Source organism: Bactrocera neohumeralis, unplaced genomic scaffold, assembly GCF_024586455.1.
Source record: "Bactrocera neohumeralis isolate Rockhampton unplaced genomic scaffold, APGP_CSIRO_Bneo_wtdbg2-racon-allhic-juicebox.fasta_v2 cluster10, whole genome shotgun sequence".
NCBI classification, from domain to species: domain Eukaryota; kingdom Metazoa; phylum Arthropoda; class Insecta; order Diptera; family Tephritidae; genus Bactrocera; species Bactrocera neohumeralis.
The window spans coordinates 12757396-12776375 of record NW_026089623.1 but is presented as its reverse complement, the minus strand read 5'-3'; the positions used below and the strand labels follow the sequence as shown (position 1 = coordinate 12776375).

The 18980-nt window shown below is 36.6% G+C and overlaps 1 pseudogene; it reads left to right on the top strand.

Moving 5' to 3' along the window:
- The first annotated feature begins 10393 nt into the window (after window positions 1-10393).
- Window positions 10394-10595, top strand: LOC126765647 (small nucleolar RNA U3; annotated as a pseudogene).
- Window positions 10596-18980: the final 8385 nt, after the last annotated feature.

The window sequence follows — 18980 nt, the reverse complement described above, 5'->3', positions numbered from 1 at the left end:
TCAGAATCAATAGTAAGAACTATGGATTGATGTTCTGATTGACTTAGCATCTCCGACTGAGTTTGCACCATAAATTCAGTTAATTTTGTTTGAATGCTTCTTTTTGGACCCAATAAATTCCGATGTAGTTCTTTATATCTTAACATGCAGAGACTCAATTCTTTTTGAAAAATTCGTGCATGTTCGGCATCAGTATCATTTGCTACAAAATAATTTTCCAATTCTGCTGCAAGTTTAAGACCAAGCAAAAAACGAAAAAAGCAATCGCGTTAAAGTGAGAAATTCGCGTAAAAAAAGGAATTTGCGCTGCAAAAATAACCGCGTTAAAGTGAAATAGCGTAAAAAGAGATCGCGTAAAAAAAGGACTGAGTGTATTTCATTTATCACTGAATTCACGCTTAGATCACCGTGTAGGTCAGCAGATCTAACATAGCAAATAGCGTTAACTAAAGTCCTTAGTACCTAACTTTGCAAGCGATTAATGCTAGTAAGACAGCTCGGTAACCTCAAACTGGTTTAGAACTTGATTGGATATTAAGAGCTTGTTTGGGGTTGATAGAACGTATCTCCTGCCAACTAGGAGGTAAAGTTTAGCAAATTTCATATCTAGCTCACTCCTTTTTTACATGCTTTTCCAATTGAAGTTTATATTCTAAGGTGATACTTAGATACCTAGCACGGTTATGATGTAGTATAAGAATGTTATTTATAAAAATCAGACGATGAATTGATTGAGGTCGCTGTTATATATGTAACTTGAGCCAGTTGGGATGTCTCAGGTAAAAAGAAAATAAAGCATTGGTTCCCACACGTTTTCCTGGGGAGCACCCGCCTCTATCGGTGAAAGTTGGAGTGTGTATATGCTGGCAGCATCGATATTGACCTATATGATGTAACGTTGTTTGGTTACCCGGCTTAGGTATCATTGTGGCTTCAGATACTTTCCAAAACAAGAGGACGTACCTTAGGCATAATGTACTGTTTACAACCTTTACGAGTTTCTTTATAGAATGTTTTGGTAAATTGTGTAATATTTCTCCGGTTAATAAAACGAACCCAGGTGATTTTTTGAGCCTTGTGTTCCCGATTTTTAACTTCTTTACTAGTAACAGAAGAAATGCTGATGACTGGATCTATTAACTTGGAATAACTATTTTCACAGTTTATCTCATATCCATCCTTAGGTGTAAATGTGATTTGGCCCATGTAGTTACGTTTAGTTTTAATGGTGCGGCATGTTTCTTTTGATTATTCATATTTCTTGCAGCTTTCCAGAATTTAGCCAGATAAGTTTTTAAGGAATAAATTTAAAACTGTTTAATTTGAGTCTTTAGTTACGCCGTACATTTATTACACTCAGTTTTGAGAGAAAGATACCTAGTTTGCTGCCACATCCGTCGAAATTTGTTCTTTTTATGGATACTTTCCAAAATGGCTATTTGTTTCCACTTAAATTTTCGTGAATATTTGGTGTACTCTTCCACGCAGCATATTAAATTATTTATGTGAAATATTTTACTTCACAGTCCAAGTGAACACCTGTCGATATGTGCTTCAGCTTTGAGTCGACTTTATTCATAAATATAGATGAAATAGTACTATGTTTGTTATCTACTTTACTCTTACACTTATTGGTGATCTGTATAATAGTTTTGTTCACCTAACAGTTGGATATATGTACATACATATCTATCACCTAAAACTAAACTAGACAGATGTGGCGTTACCTATATGTATAAGTAAATCATCAGAATGACGAGACGAATTGAAATCCGGGTGACTGGCTGTCTGTCCGCCCGTGGAAGCTGTAACTTGAATAGAAATTAAGATATCTCTATGAAACTTGGTGTACATATTTTTTGGCGAAAAATGAAAGCGTAGTTCTCCATTTCACGAAAACATGCAAAATGCCATAATTAAGCACAAAAATAAGATATGAAACTGTAATTTAGCCTAAAATCCCTTAAGACAATTCCTAAAGGAACTCTTATCGAAAATGGGAAATTTTATAAAATAGTATGATACTATTTAAAACTGCTACAAGAGCAATAAGTCAGAAACTAAATAAGCCAGAGATATTAAATTTTACTCCCGAGATGGTAAAAAAGTACTTTACAAGATCCGGTGTCAAAATTGAACGATGGGAGTGGCATCGTCAACTTTGAAGTAAAATCACATATCTTAGGACCTGCTTGGCCGATTTCAACCAAATTCGGTACGTCCAACATATTATTTTACAATGCGAAAATGGGCGAAAGTGACCATGATATGTATATAATTGAAATGTACAGAGATTTATTTCCTGATAAAGCTTGTCTGTGTTCTAAACATGTGTTGAATCAGGTCAATACTTACCCTAGCTCCCATATACTTAATATAAAGATCGAGTCAATACTACCTCCAACTCCCATTTACAACTTCGAATGATTTTTGTTATTTTAACATGTTTTATGTCGAATATATCAGTCAGTGAGTATACTACATACATATGTATATATAAAATATAAAATTTCTTCAAAATATATTATCGCCCGTCACTCTCTTCGCCCCAACATATTCAATTAAAAGTATTCAAATTGGTCAAAATGTGTGAAATTTTAATAAAACTAAATGGAAATTTATACTAAATTTTAGTTATTTGACTCGGTCACATATCAAGCATGTCTCATTTGAAGATATTTTTAATACAATCAGGCGAACTTAAATATGGCAATAGAACTAAATCTAAGTTAATGGCCTTAAATAAGTCTCGATAATTCCAAATTTGATTGTAATTTGCTCACAATTTCTTCGAATAAGGAATGTCTAATTCAGTTGCTACAAAGTATTATAGATTTGTTCACCTAACGGTTATTATTATATCACCTAAAACTAATCGCCATAGATATAGGGTTATATATATTCTTATATAATCAGAGAGTGGACAAAGTGTACGGACAAGTTTATTTAATTCGCTCCGGGAATTCGGTCTCAAACAAACAGAAAAAAAATAATAATCAAGCCAAAAGCAAAAAAAAACAAACAAAACATAATAACAGTGCACACAAATTAGTAATAATAAACATAAACAAATAATGCACGAATCAAAAAGTGAAAACAAAAAAATCAAACAAACAATAATCAGTGCTTCGCAGCCTCACCAGCAAGGCCGTAGGCATTCCTTAAATGCCTACTTCAGCTTTGCCGAACCAAAAACAATAATAACTGCTAGCAATAAAAAGTGTACCGACGAGCAATAAAAGGTACCAGCAAGCGCGCAGGCAACGAGGAAAATCATAACGCAAGGTGAGAATGTACCAATACAAAAATGCCCGTCTGTACAAACTGGCATTGTTCGTTACGTAATATAAAAAGAAAATTAAGTCCTTCCAAGTCAGTGGTCAATCCTAAAAAAATTCACGGCGGTACACCAAATAAGAATAAACCGGAAGTTTTAAATGGCAACAGATTTGCCTTACTAAGCAAGAGTGCAGACGACGATGCGAAGGATACCACCACAGTCGTTAATGCCAAACCGCCTCCAATATATTTGCGCAAGCGTTGCAGTAATACTCTTCTTGCTAAATTAAGCTAAATTAAGTGAAATTATGGGTATTAACAATTTTAATATCTTCTTTGCTGGCGTAGACACCGCTTACGCGATTATAGCCGAGTTACCAACAGCGCGTCAGTCGTTTCCTCTTTTCGCTACGTGGAGCCAACTGGATATTCCAAGCGAAGCCAGGTCCTTCTCCACTTGTTCCTTCCAACGGAGTGGAGGTCTTCCTCTTCCTCTGCTTCCCCCGGCGGATACTGCGTCGAATACTATCAGAGCTGGGGTGTTTTAGTCCATTCGGACCAAATGACCTAGCCAGTGTAGCCGCTGTCTTTTAATTCGCTGAACTATGTTAATGTCGTCATATACCTCATACCGCTCATCGTTCCATCGAATGCGATATTCGCCGTGGCCAACGCGCAAAGGACCATAAATCTTTCGCAGAACTTCTCTCTGTAAAACTCTTAAAGTCGACCCATTAGTTGTTGTCATCGTCCAAGCCTCTGCACCATATAGCAGGACGAAAATTATGAGTGACTTATAGAGTTTGGTTTTTGTTCGTCGAGAGAGGACTTTATTTCTAAATTGCCTACTCAGTCCGAGGTAGCACCTGTTGGCACGAGTTATCCTGCGTTGGATTTCCAGGCTGACATTGTTGCTGGTGTTTACACTGGTTCTAAGATAGACAAAATTATCTACAACTTCAAAGTTATGACTGTCAACAGTGAGTGAGAGCCAAGTCGCGAGTGAGACGACTGTTTGTGTGATGACAGGAGATATTTCGTCTTGTCCTCGTTCACTGCCAGACCCATTTTCTGTGCTTCCTTATCCAGTCTGGAGAAAGTAGAACTAACTGCGCGGGTGTTGAGGTCGATGATATCAATATCATCAGCATACGCCAGAAGCTGTACACTCATATAAAATATTGTACCTACTCGATTAAGTTCTGCAGCTCGAAATATTTTCTCCAGAAGCAGGTTGAAGAAGACGCACGATAGGGAGTCGCCTTGTCTGAGACCTCGCTTGATATCGAACGGCTCGAAGAGGTCCTTCCCGATCCTGACGAAGCTTTTGGTGTTGCTCAACGTCAGTTTACACAGCCGTATTAGTTTTGCGGGGATACCAAATTCAGACATCGCGGCATAGAGGCAGCCCCTTTTCGTGTTGTCGAAAACAGCTTTGAAATCGACGAAGAGGTGGTGTGTGTCGATTCTCCTTTCACCGGTCTTTTCCAAGATTTGCCGCATGGTGAATATCTGGTCGGTTGTTGATTTGCCAGGTCTAAAGCCACACAGATAAGGTCCAATAAGTTTGTTGACCTTATACGAGATGATAAGGAGGCTTATCCCACGGTACTTGGCCCAAATTGTGGGGTCACCCTTTTTGTGGATTGGGCAGAGTGCATTTAAATTCCAATCGTCGGGCATGCTTTCGTCCGACCATATTTTGCAAAGAAGGTGATGCATGCTCCTTATCAGTTCTTCGCCGCCGTGTTTGAATAGCTCGGCCGGCAATCCATCGGCCCGCGCCGCTTTGTTATTCTTCAGACGGGTAATTGCTATTCAAACCTCTTCATGGTCGGGCAATGGAACGTCTGCTCCATCGTCATCGATTGGGGAATCGGGTTCGCCTTCTCCTGGCGTTGTACGTTCACTGCCATTCAGCAGGCAGGAGAAATGTTCCCTCCATAATTTAAGTATACATATTTTATATAGTGCCTTTGAAAAAAGGCAATATAGATGAAACAAAAAATCTGTCCTATACTGAAAAAAGTTTTGTGGTAGTACTTAAATTTTTGTCAAATAAAAACAGGAACTATTATTCGTATCAACTTTAGAGCTCTAAGGGTCTAGTTTTTGTAGTTAAGGGTACTGTAGAGTCCGCCGTAAACTCGAGTGAAGTCAAAGAAACATTGGAAGAATGCGCTGTTGGTATTAAAACTGTTGTAAATATATTATATTATTATTATGTATAGAAATAAAATACCACAGCCAATGTTTAAAATTGAATTGTTGACGAACTCGAACCAACTTAAAAAAATTAAATAAGTACATCCATATATAATTTAAAATATTTGCTGCATCGTAGAGTAACTGTTGAAGAACCACGTAAAATAAACGGTCCTGTAAAATGTACTAACTGCCAAGAATATGGGCATTCCAAATCATATTGCACTCTACGCAGTGTTTATGTGGTATGTGGTGATTTACATCCCACTTCTAAATCAGGGTGTCGACTGAATACTAATTTCGAAATTCCCTGACTTCTCCCTGACCGAAGATAAAATTCCTACAAAAAAATAATTGTCATTCAAAATTTCCTTATAATTTTAAAAATAATTTTTGTTTGCTATAATTTACACCTAATACCCGGAATTGAATAAGAATTTGGAACTATCAATTATTTTATACTTTTTCTCAGATTTCCAACTATCCATAAAAGATCAGTTTCTTTCGATCAAATGTTTATAACTTTTGAAAATCCAATAATTACAATTATTATCAATTAGTTAGAAGTTAAACTGCTTTTTTATTATTAATTCTCCATACAGTCAGTTTTTTCAATATTATTGATCACAAAAAAGAAGTAATATAAATTAAGAAATTAAATAACATCAAATAATATTAGGCATTGTCTACAGTACGATTGACTAGCATTCGAATGTCTAAACTAGAGATAAATTATTGATGTTTTATCATTTTCATTTCCTCATCAACTTGATCTAATTGCTTACGCATGTTTATGAGCAAACAACGAAATTATTACAGAAGGAAAGAAAATTAGCTACGATTCAAGTACAAGAATTGGAAGCAAAAAACAAGGATCTTAGCAAATTTTCTTTTCTTCTGTAATAATTTCGTAGTCTGCTCATTTTCTTTTCGCTGTTTTTTTTTCTGTTTTTTTAGTATAACGAGCATGTGCGTTACGAGCTTCAAGAATAAGTTTTTTGGTAATCTCAATATTTTCAATTCCTCCGCGGACAATAACAGCATCACATATACACCTTCTAGCCACTAAAGATTAGTCTTTAAGATTTTCCATCAAGCATTCCATATTTATTGAAAAACCTCTTTTAACATTAGCATTGAAGTGAGAAAGAGTAATTACGATTTTCATTACTTTTTCAACATTTTCAGATGATGGAAAATCTTCAAAAATTTAACATCAAAATCGATTCAGTCGTTCTTTTGATGTTGAAAAGTTTTTCAACAATTCTTTAACTACAGGCTTAGAGCATATATTTTAAATTCACGATTGACTTTATCGGCACTAACACTATCAATCCATTTATGCTTAGTCAATGTCAGTAATAAATTTTGTTTGTTTTCGAACTTCCCAGTTTTCTAAAACAACTTCCGGGTCAAAACATCTGATCGCTTTTGTCACTTTATAAGCTAGTGGTGAACGCTCTTGTAGCTTCAAAATGACTTTTTTCAAACACATCTTACATTGTTGCCGGAATTCAAGAATTTCGAGTTGACTTTTATTTTTTATTTTAATGAAATAGTGGTAGCTATCCCAAGATCAATTCGTTTAGAAGATAGTAAGTTCTTATCATTGCTTTAATCAATTTCATGCACAGTTTTTGCCGTTTTCATAATATATGGTCAACAATGCGATCTAATTGATTAACTAGTATATTGGCAAAGGCATTGTAAAGTAAAGGAGGCAAAGGTGCATCTGTTTGAAACTCTGTGAGGAATGGTTAAATATCATTAGCTCATGATCGAAAAAAAGTTACGACAATAAAGGATCTTCAAGCATTTTTACTATTGTTTGAAAACTTTTACACGTTGGCTTTTTTTTCGGTTCAGCTTCAAGTTTTGTAATGTACATACTATGTATGTATATTGTCAGGAATGGAAGCGTAGCTAATGCTCGTTTTGCTACATCACTATTGTTTAACCAACGCACTGAACAAAACTTAAGTGGGAATAAATTTGAACCAGTTATTTCTGCATAAATTTGACGTCTTGCAGGTGAGTCTTTAAATAAATAATACGTAGATTGCAAAAATTTCATAATATTCCATTCAGTTTCTCTTATACCAGCTTGGAAAGTACAATGCATCGTATGAAGCCCACAACTTCCCATTTCCAATATTTCTGGATCGTTTATATCGGTTTTTTCCCCTTCAGGTCTTTTAAGAACTTAAAATAGACATTAGGTCCATCAATAGAAATTTCAAGAATTTTGTTAGGAAATATAGGAGATATACCTTTTAAAAAAGCAGTTGCTAAATCTTGCGACGGACACAAGTCCTAAAAAGACTGACGTTAAAAACCGGGTCTTGACTTCTTTGGCATTTTTAGACCAATAACGTACATTTATGTCCATTTGTTGTTTTTTCGCTATCTTATTCAGAGACTCGTCAAACCCTACAGTCAGGAAATCACATTGTAGTCGTTCTTCACTAAACTATGTTTTAAATGAGGAGCGATAGCAAATAATATTAAATATCCAATTTTGTCTCTCTGTAATTGCATTTTTTGAGCCACTGTCTGGAAGGAGTCGAGGAAAAAGCTTCACATGTTGTCCAGCTGAGCGCAGGAATGAATGTGTCTGATTTAGTAACTTCATCTTTTCAAGGAAGAGTTCCAATGGTCTTTGATTTAAAGAGTGAATTACTGAATTCATAGTTATTAATGGAGTTGTAGATGCTGAGAGTTGAGAACTACTATTCATAGAGTTTATAGATGTTATAGGACTTTCAGATATTGGCGGATGAGCAATAATGGCTGTATTTGCTGGAGTCAGAGATCTCGGTGGAGACAAGACTGTTGTAATTCCAATAGTTTTAGTAGAAGCATTCATTGTTTTTTGTGTTTATCGCCATTCATGTGACTTACTAAAGCCTGTCGTCTCATATTACTTAGATTAATGACCTTAGAACATTTTTTACAAAACTCAGAATGATTATTACTTTTAACTTTCAATCCATGAACTAAAAGAAGGATCTGATAACCAGTCAACTTGAAAAGTAGTGCTTTTGTACGACATTTAGTTTTATCTTAATGAAAACATGTTAACCTAAAAAAGTAAGAAAATATAATAAATTTTATCATTATGCAATGGGTATTAACCTGATTCCATCGATTCTATTTGAGATAAAATAAATCAATTTAGTAAAAGTTGTTTATTAAATATCAGCTCTAAGTTAAACAGGATTGTCATAACTCTGAAAGTATAAAACGAAGAAAATGACACACTATTTATTTGAGTGTTGGAAATCTTAGAAAGAAAGTATATTTTACCTTTGCATAAAAAACTATTACTAAATCGACGAATAAAGATAGTTTAATAGTTATATTATAATAATCAAAAGAAGACAATTAAATTAGATAATTTAATTTTGCTATTTTGTTAATTTTCATTATACATACTATCAATTATTTTAATAATTATTGAAGTTATACTTCTTATACGAGTTCGGAAAAGGTTGCGATAGATTCAGGTTGCGCAACCTTGCTCAATATGAATCTAACGCAGTGGTCTGCATGAGAGGATCTGTCAATGTGTTGGTGAGCACGAAAAAAAGTAGCCTAGTGGGAAATTGGAATTAAAATTAAGCATCTAATCTAAATAATTAATAGTATAATGAAAATTAACAAAATGTCTTTTAAGGATATATTCCCTATTATCTTTAAAAGACTTGGAACATAAAAGGCATTGCATGGCACCAAAGGCATCTAGAATCATAAAATATTTCTCGCAGGGCATATTTGGTTTTGCGCTATAGTCTTGCGTGATGTTAATTCGTTGCTGGCACAGTATATACAGTAGATAACCTTTTCGTGGTAGCTTTCTGAGGGGTGAATAGCGGCCATCTTAGATTTTCAGAGGTAGCAACGCAGTGCTGTATATATTGAGGCAGTAAATACTTAGCAAATGTATTCTATTAAATAACAAAAACTATAAATATTGTTGCTCAATATAAAAAGAAATTATTTATTAATGACATATGTTTACTAATATTTGAATTAAACGCCATAGTGTGTCATGTTTTGTCCATAAAAATATCATTTATTGATAGTCAGATATTCTTTATGTAGTGAGTTCTTATTAATAAAAAGCAGCCCTGTTTTTAGATTTCTCGGTGGTGAGTTTTCTTCTGAATGTATTTGTTTACAACTGACAGACAGAAAACATAAAACGGTTTGTATTCGTAAGTTTTTGAAATATTATTACCAATAATTTTAAGTTAGAAAGAAGATATTTAGGCATTTGAAGCTGAATTTTTAATACATCGTTCTAATTTTCATCCGTATATTATTTTTGATAATTTATTTTTGAATATTTAAGTTTTGCATTTACCACACCTCCCCAGATGTTTGCAATAAAGCGCGTTACCGACTGTTTTTAGGTGTTCGGTTCCCCGGTAGGCCTATTTTCACCTTTACAACTTAAAATAAACATAATTAGTAATTTACATAAAAATTTAAATAAAAATATTGCACAAAATAATTTAATAATTAATAAAGATTTTTAAGCTCTCACAATAGATGCATCCAAAATCCCACAACTCTATTAAATATATTAAAATACAGAAGCTAACTTTTAGAAGGGGGAGGTGGTTACCTATGTGAAATGCACAAAAATTTGATGTGCCGAATATGAGGGCTGGCTGCCTGCCTATTAAAAATTCTTAAAGAAAAATATGTTCTAATTCTGATAAAAAGTATTTTAAAATGTCGGGTTGTGAATTTTCGCAGCAATAAAAAGGCTCTACAATTTTTAATATAAACTTTATTATTAACACTAATATGTATTCTTATTAAAAACTTCGACATATCTTTCTTTTCAAACTCAATTTCCAATTGATGTTTTCCTATAACGGCTAACGAGTTGTCAATTTGTATATGTCAATTTACAGGATCATTTCTGTAGTTAATCTTCATTTACATTTTTTGGAAATCGACCCGCGATGACGAGGTATATCGTTTTATCTGACAGCGTGAGGTTTAAGAAGTTAATTTCTAATTTTTTCTTGTGGCATATTAGAAATGATGTTTCTTCGAAAATCGTTCGCTTACAATGGATAAAACGACTTCTCAGTGGTGATTTTAATCAATAAATTCCTTTAGGTTGAAATTCTCTGCGTTGGCCGTTGAAAAGTTAAGACTATACTTCTCAGGATCATACATTCCTTTCATTTCTTCAAAGAAATTAATGACCTTTAGAAATATGCATATTTGCATTATTTCGTTGTCATTTCCATATTCGTAGCAATAGAATTTCTATTGCATAAGTAAAGTAATGGCCGCCGATTGTCACCCCTTGCCGCTGTAGCAGCTTCGCCTACAAACATGCGTAAATATGTATGTATGTATACGTATGATCGTGAATACATATCGACGCAGATTTTTGCGAGAAGCACCAGAAAGTTGTGCAATTTATGATTTTTGGCTTTTGCCATCGTCGCGAAAAGACGACTTGTTGGCAAAGGCATGCTCGGGGAGATGTCACGGCCTCTCTTTTTATGAATGAAGCGAGATCGCTTGTGGAATTTGCGCCTGCGTTCATGAATGAAATCGTTTTTGTTGTAAAATGTACTACACTTGTTCTTCGCCAATTTGGCTGCCATATTGTCTTGTGAAGATCAAATTTTTGTTGGTGACATATTCATATGTGTACACATATGTATGTTTGTATGCTTGTGCATTATTTGTTTGGCAATGTATGCAAATATATGTACATAGAAGTATATATGAATGTATGAACATGCAAGCCAATGCGCGCACATGTAATAAGTATATTGATAAGTGATGAAAATATGATTTCGATTTCTGAACGCGCACATGCGTATACATACACTGTTGGAATAGTGCACTCACCTTTTATATATTTTTCCACTACACCAAAATTAAAAAACGCACTCACTGCCGAAAAATGGTTTTGTCTAGCTTTTATTTAAAAAAATGCTTTATGGCTTTATTTAACCAATGCAAATTAAAAGAAAACACGTTCTTCAAAAATGGTACATATAATGGAATAACGCGGTTGGGGATGGCGGCGGATAGATGCGGGATGGGCAAACGTGAGACCGATCGCTGATAGTGTCGCTAACGAACTGAACGGAATCTGATAATCGGTCCTTCTTTATCCCCGTTGATGCTGAATAGGATGATGCATATGTGTGTAAGTGTGGGTGTCGGTGTGTGCCGTTCTCGTGTAGAATGTGGGTTATAAGTGTGGTGTGGTGTGGTGAAGATTGTGTGTTAGTGATGTAAGTTTTGAACCGATGTGGTGTGGTGAAGGTTGCGTGTTAGTGATGCAAGTTTGAATCGATGTGGTGTGTGTGTTGAGGTCGGGGGAGGATGCTCATTTGTACATCCTGGCCCCCCTAGGCGAGTATCTAGCCTAGTAGTCTCTGAAGCCGTTGTAACCTGGCTACCACGTTGCTGAGGCCTGTGGAACGACGCGATTGCGGCCTTGGTTGGTGCCTCCGGTTCAGTGGAGGAGTGCGCTGACGCCAGGAACGTGAGTTCTCAGTAGGGTATGCCGGCCTGCGTGGTTGCGATCGCTTGGGTCTTCTGATGGCATTACGGCTGCGAGGAGCATCATGACGTCCGCCATCGAGTACGCGGGTGCGGTGTAGTAGTGTATGGTGGTGACGCATGCATACTTGGCACTGGTAGCCCGTTGTGCACTCTTGCTTAAGATGAGTGGGTGCCAGACAATTCAGGCAATGTCTATGTGCCTGAGCGATCTGCTGGCGTTGCTGAGGAGTCATCCCCTTGAAGTTGCCACAGCGTGGCAACCGATGATGACGGCGGCATAGAGCGCATTCGAGTTGTGGTGGTTCCGGAGCCGTTGATCGCATGTAGTTTTGTGGAGCCGTTGAAACTGCTTGGGGAGCTGCGGTAGCTATGGTGGTTCGCGGCGCTGCGACTGGTGTAGTCTTCGAGCGCGGAACAGTAACTGCCGAACGTATTGTGGGCGTGGGCGCAGTTGGCATCTCGGAATCCATTGTTATCTGTTAAAAGATTTTATTTTAATTGACATATATGTACATACATATATATATTCATATATGCATTGGTGCCACGAAATGTGGCACGAGTGAGTCGTCATGTGGATCGACTCCCTTTTCTTGGTTTTTGTTGCTAGTTATTGATATTGGAGCATTTTATCATTATTTATTTTTCGTTTCTTTGTTTATTAATTACGGTTACGTTATTTTCGATTTACTTTTCGGTTTTATCGGCGGTTGGCAAAAAGCATAGCTTGACGAGCGGCCTGGTTAGTGTTCCCGTTTGAGTGCGGAGATCGACTAGGCGAATATGACCGTCGGAGCCGTAGTAGAGCTTCTCTATCTAGACACAATCTCCAAGCTTAGACGCATTTTCTGTTGTTCTCCATCGGTACCTTCTGTGGAGGTCCTTTAAATAATCATCTTTCCAACGGCGACTAAATTCATGATGGAGAATTTTAATTCGTTCCCATCTGTTTAATAAGGAGAGCGTCTCCACGCCTGGCTCAGGTGTGGCCAGGATGGGCGCTCCTTTAAGAAAGTGTCCGGGAGTTAGTGCTGTGAAGTCTGAGGGATCTTGCGAGAGAGCTGCAAGAGGCCGTGAGTTGAGAACGGCTTCAATTATAGTTAACAAGGTCGTGATTTCTTCATAATTGACATAGCCTTTCATGAGGGTAGGAGACCTTATCATGGATGCCTTTATCATGAAAGGCCCAGCAAAATCTACGCCTGTAGTAATGAAAGGCAGAGCAAAATTGCAGCGTTCAGGTGGAAGTGCTGCCATAATCTGCGATCGCATTTTCTGCTTATGCATAGTGCAGATTTTGCACATGAAAATGCCCTTCTTTATTTGGGGCTTCAGTCGGGGTATGTACAGCTCTTGGCGGACCATATGTTGCATGAGGCGATGTTCGGCGTGGAGCATTAGAATGTGGATATATCTAATAAATAAAGTGGCAAACGGACACCTCTCTGGTATGATTATAGGGTGGCGTTCATTGTACGTTAGGCTTGAATTAGCAAGCCGACCATTCGCACGAAGTAAACCCTTCGTATCTAGAAATGGGTTTAGAACTAAGAGTGAGCTTTTTTTATCAATAGGCTTCGATTCTCTTAGTAATTCTATGTCGCGGCTGAAGTAGCGCGTTTGGGTTGATGCGATAAGAGCGACCTTTGCTTTTTGTAAGTCTTGGTGCGTCAATTTATCGCAATGGAAATAAGTTGCTCCTTTAACTTTAAGTTTAAGCCGCTCTAAAAACTTGAGCATATAGGCAACTACCCGGAGGGCTTGGGGGAACGACGAAAACCGTTCAAAGATGTCAGTGTCATCCAGTGTTGCATGATAAGTGTCGATTTTACGACTTTCTGGGGCAAGTATGTTGCGCATGGGCGACTGTGGCCAAGAATCGGGAGATTCTGTGAACCATCGGGGGCCATTCCACCAGAGAGTGGAGGTGGCGAAATGCAGAGGCTTGCATCCTCTTGTACCTAAATCAGCAGGATTGTCAGCACTGGCTACGTGACGCCAAGTGGCTGATCCTACTAGGTCAAGTATTTCAGATGTTCGGTTAGAAATATAAGTTTTCCACGCATGTGGTAGTTTTTCTAACCAGGCTAGAACTATCTCGGAATCGGACCATAAATATAATCTGTATTTCGCCATATTTAAGTGGGTCTGCACCATTGAAGCTAGCTTTGCTAGTAGCAGAGCGCCACAGAGTTCAAGTCGTGGTAGACTTATGGTTTTTAGAGGTGCGACTTTTGCTTTTGCCGCCAGCAAGTGGCTTGTGGTTGCAATATCGCTTTGTGTGCGCACATAAATAGTGGCACAATATGCCTTTTCACAGGCGTCGCAGAAACCGTGTAGTTCCACTTTGTATTCGGGGGAATAGTTTACCCACCGTGGAATTTGTATCTTCGAGATGTCGTTCAAATTATTAGCGAACTGGGACCATTTTTCTAAGCGAAGAGGTTTCACTTGTTCGTCCCAGTCGGTTCCGTCTAGCCATAATTCTTGGATCAGGATTTTCGCTTGTATCATAATTGGCGAAAGCCATCCTGCGGGGTCAAAAAGTTTTGCCACAGAGGAGAGAATTTGGCGTTTTGTAATAGCGGATAATGCGGATATGGACTCAGTCGTGTATGAAAACTGGTCCGATATCGCATTCCATTGGATGCCTAGCGTTTTTGTTGTACTTTCTTTTTCAAATATAAGGAAATTAGTATCAAACAAATTGTCTTTTGGAATGTTTTTTAAAATATTTGGGTGATTAGCGGTTATCTTTTTTAATGGAAACCCTGCGGTGTTGAGGGCATTTATTACCTGTGATAAGGTCTCGTATGCTTTTGGAAGACTGTGGCTTCCAGACAGGATATCGTCTACATACGTTTGCGTTTTTAAGACTTGTGTTGCCAGTGGAAATTCTGGCTTTGTGTCTTCTGCCAGTTCGTGTAGTGTACGAATGGCTAGATATGGGGCACAGTTTACGCCAAAGGTAACTGTTTTCAAATTAAAGTCGCGTAGTGGACTATTGGCAGATTTTCGGAAAATAATCCGCTGAAAATCTTGATCATCTTTATGTACGAGTATTTGTCGGTACATTTTTTCGACATCCCCATTGAATACGTATCTGTATATACGCCAGTTCAATATGAGGAGCATTAGGTCTGGCTGGAATGTAGGTCCCGTAAATAGAATATTATTTAGGGAATTCCCCGAGCTAGTGGTTCTTGAGGCATTGAAGACAAATCGAACTTTTGTTGTTTTTTTCTCAGGCTTTACTACTGCATGATGTGGCAAGTAGAATGAGTAATATTTACCTCTTATGATTTTTTCACATGGGCTTACTTCCTCTATGTGATCTAAATGGAGGTATTCTTCTAAGACACCATCATAATCTTGTTTAAGCTCACCTTTTCTAAGTAGGTTTTTTTCCATACTTAGAAACTGCTGTATTGCAGAGGTGTGAGAGTGACCTAAGGCGAGTGTGTCTGGAAATTGTTGTTTTAGTGGTAGTCGTACGACATACCGACCATTATCTGATCTAGTAGTTGTGGCTTTGTAAAAGTCTTCACAATGCTGATCTTCTGGTGTCGTAATTGAAATGGGGGGGAGTTCTTCTAACTCCCAAAATTTTCTCAATTGTGAATTGAGGTACTCGTTTGTGATTTCCTCACCTTGAGTTGTCATTGCTGTGACTGGTTCCGCAACTAGTCCACTTAGGACCCATCCGAAAATGGTATTTTGCGCCAGTAGTGTTTTCGAAATTTTTTCAACACCTTCTAATATGATTTGCGGTATTAGGTCGCTGCCTATTAGGATGTCTATTTGAGCTGGCGTGTTGCAGTTGGGATCTGCTAGAGTCAGGTGTGAAATTTTGTCCCAATGCTTGCTATTTATTTGATAGCTTGGGAGCATGTTTGTTAGTTGCGGTAAGACAATAGCATTTGCTTCAATGCGCTTATCCGCTTGGGGGGAAATTAGGGTAATGGGGCAGATTTTATCTGAGTTTTGTACTACTCGTCCGCCCATTCCCGTAATTTCATAGTTGGCATGTTTTGTTAGCAGTTTTAGCCTATTTTGTGCCCTAGACGCTATGAATGATCGTTGCGATCCTTGGTCTATTAGGGCTCTTAGTTTGAACAGTTCTCCTCGGTGTTCGATGGAGACAACTGCTGTGGGTAGTAGTACTCTACTATGATTTTCGCTTTGTAGCGTTTGAGTTTTTAATGCCTTTGAACAACATGGTGTCTCTTGGCAATTTTCTGGAGGTTTTGTTTCGGGAGTTGCTGTTGCAACTAAACCCGTGGCTTTTTTTGAAAAAGCGCTGCTATGAGGTGTGTTGGGAAAGTTATTGAGATGTAACATATGATGCCTTTTGTGGCAATATACGCAATTAAATTTGCTTTCGCAAGCATTAAAATTGTGTGAGTGGGACAGGCAGTTTGTACAGTCTTTTTGATCTGACAAAGTTGTTCCTTTCAGTGACATTCATTTTTTTAAATTTCTCACAAGCTTTTAACTTATGCCTTCCAGAACATAGTTCGCATGACGTGAATTTATTTTATTCAGATGTGAACGATTGTGTTTTGAAAAAGCTTCTGTTTAAATTATTGTTGCTTCCGGCTTGGGGTCTGTTGAAGCTTCGATTTAAGTCTTGTTGAACGTTTTTAGTTCTGACTACTTTTTTGTCTACCCTTTCCGCAATTTCGTATTGGGTAGTTAAGAAATCTTCGCCTCTTGGGCTTGCAATTGTGGTAATTCTACTCTACTGTGGGGAGTAGGTGAAATTGACTTAATAAGTTTTAGTTGATCTGGCTTTTGTCGTCATTAATCATTTTCGGAATTCTTAAGAATTCTGCTTTGGATTCTTTTGAGTCTATGCTCATTCAGAAAGTTTGAATTAATAAAATAGAAAAATGTGGTACCGAAAACTCTTTCAATAAATAAGAGTTATTATTTCCGAAAATTTGATTATTTAAATATACACTTATGTTGTAACCGATGCTCTTTTCAATAAATAAGAGCTGTTATTTCCGAAAAAGAATTTAAAAAATGCGTTTATCGATTTTATTGCTCGTGTATTTACTTGCTTTATTTTTTTTGGAAAAAATTTTTTTTTTGTTTTGTTATGGTTTTATGAACACTAGGTCAATACCCTTTGTACATACGTGTGGATGTTATGTGCATATAATATGCGTTAAATGAAATATGTGCACTTATGCTTGTTCTTGTTTGACAAGGAACAAGAAAATGCTCGGAAATCGCCAAATTGGACTTTTAATTTTTGAAAGTATGTATCATGTACAAAGGTAATTAGTTTTCAATTTTTTCAACCAATGTTGATTTTTCGCACAGTTTATTTAATTTGTTGTATCCTATGTTTATAGGTATACAACATTCGAAAGTTTTGGCCAATATACTTGGATAATATTTTGCGTTTATGTATTCGCGGTAAGAAATATGCGCTAAAAGCGCTACTGTATATATTTATATATATGTATGTATATTTCGTTTGCGAAAATGTATATATGTATATATATATGTTTGTATTTGTTCTTTTTATGTTTTATTCTTATTTCTGCCTTTGCTTACTTTGGAAGCAATCCTCTCACAACTGAATAATCTGAAGCGGTCCATTGCATTTGCGGAATAGCCCGAATTTTCCGGAAAGTATCCCCTCACAGTTACTAAGCCGAAGCGGTATTGCCAGAATAATTAGCAAGTAAGTACTTGAATAATGATATTTTTTATTGTTTTGTGGATTGTGTGTATTGTATACACGAAGGTAAGTCTTAAGGGCATATAATAATTTATTTGGTTATATATATATATGTATATTGAGGATACATATGTATATAAATATATTATTTCCCGTTTTGCTCTGCGATTATATCGGTAACTGAATTTACCGCCGAGTTTTCACTAACCGTTTTTATTAAACGGATTTAGAAGCTATCGGTTTAATGCTGTTGACCGTTGGCGCAACGATACATACATATAAACATATATTATATACAATTATAATCATATAAATCAAATGTGGAATGGATACACTCACTTTGATTTTCCTCAAGGGTTATGGTTAGATGTATTTATACATAGTATGCCAGAATCGGCAAATTTGGGTGAGTGTGTGGTTTCTGTTGTCCTACTGTTGCTGAGTCGCTAGTCGCTCCTGTTCTGCTGTGTGGCGTCTCTTTTAGTTTTAGTTTTATTAGATATTAATTTAAAATGATTTTTTAAGTTTCGCGCCCGTTTTTATTTTGTTAGTAGAGTTAGAAAACTTTTAATTATTGTGTTGTTTTTGACGTTGGGGGTTTTATATTTGTTTTCACTGTTTCGTTTTTTCCTTTTTTCGTTTGTTTTTGCACTTATACTCGTATATGCTTCACTGCACTTTTATTTGGTTATTTGGTGGGTGACTGCACTTTCAATTTTACTTTTTTTTGTGTTGTTGTATCACAATGCTTCTTTATATGTATGTTTTGTTCATACATATGTGCATTAGGGTGATTCAAAAATTTTTTTTTTTTTTTCAATTGGTACTCGCAAAAATAGGTTCCTAGACACCTCTAAGAAAGCCTCTCCAAATATGAGTTTTTAATTGTAACGGGAAGGTCCTCCGCCTAACGGTTTTCTATTTTTTCTTATTATCAGATAGAAAAATTTATATCTCGCTTCCAACTACTTGAAAAAATATCTTGTTAATTAGGTTTTGTAGGAAATTGAATGCTCTAAAATATGGTCTCTTATGATTTTTTCGTAAACCCAACCGTTTAAAAGATATTAACGGTTGAAATTTGACTATTTTTGGAAAAGTTCTTTATTTCTTATTAATTTTATAACTCAATGAAAAAAAATTATTATGAACGGAATCTGATAATCGGTCCTTCTTTATCCCCGTTGATGCTGAATAGGATGATGCATATGTGTGTAAGTGTGGGTGTCGGTGTGTGTCGTTCTCGTGT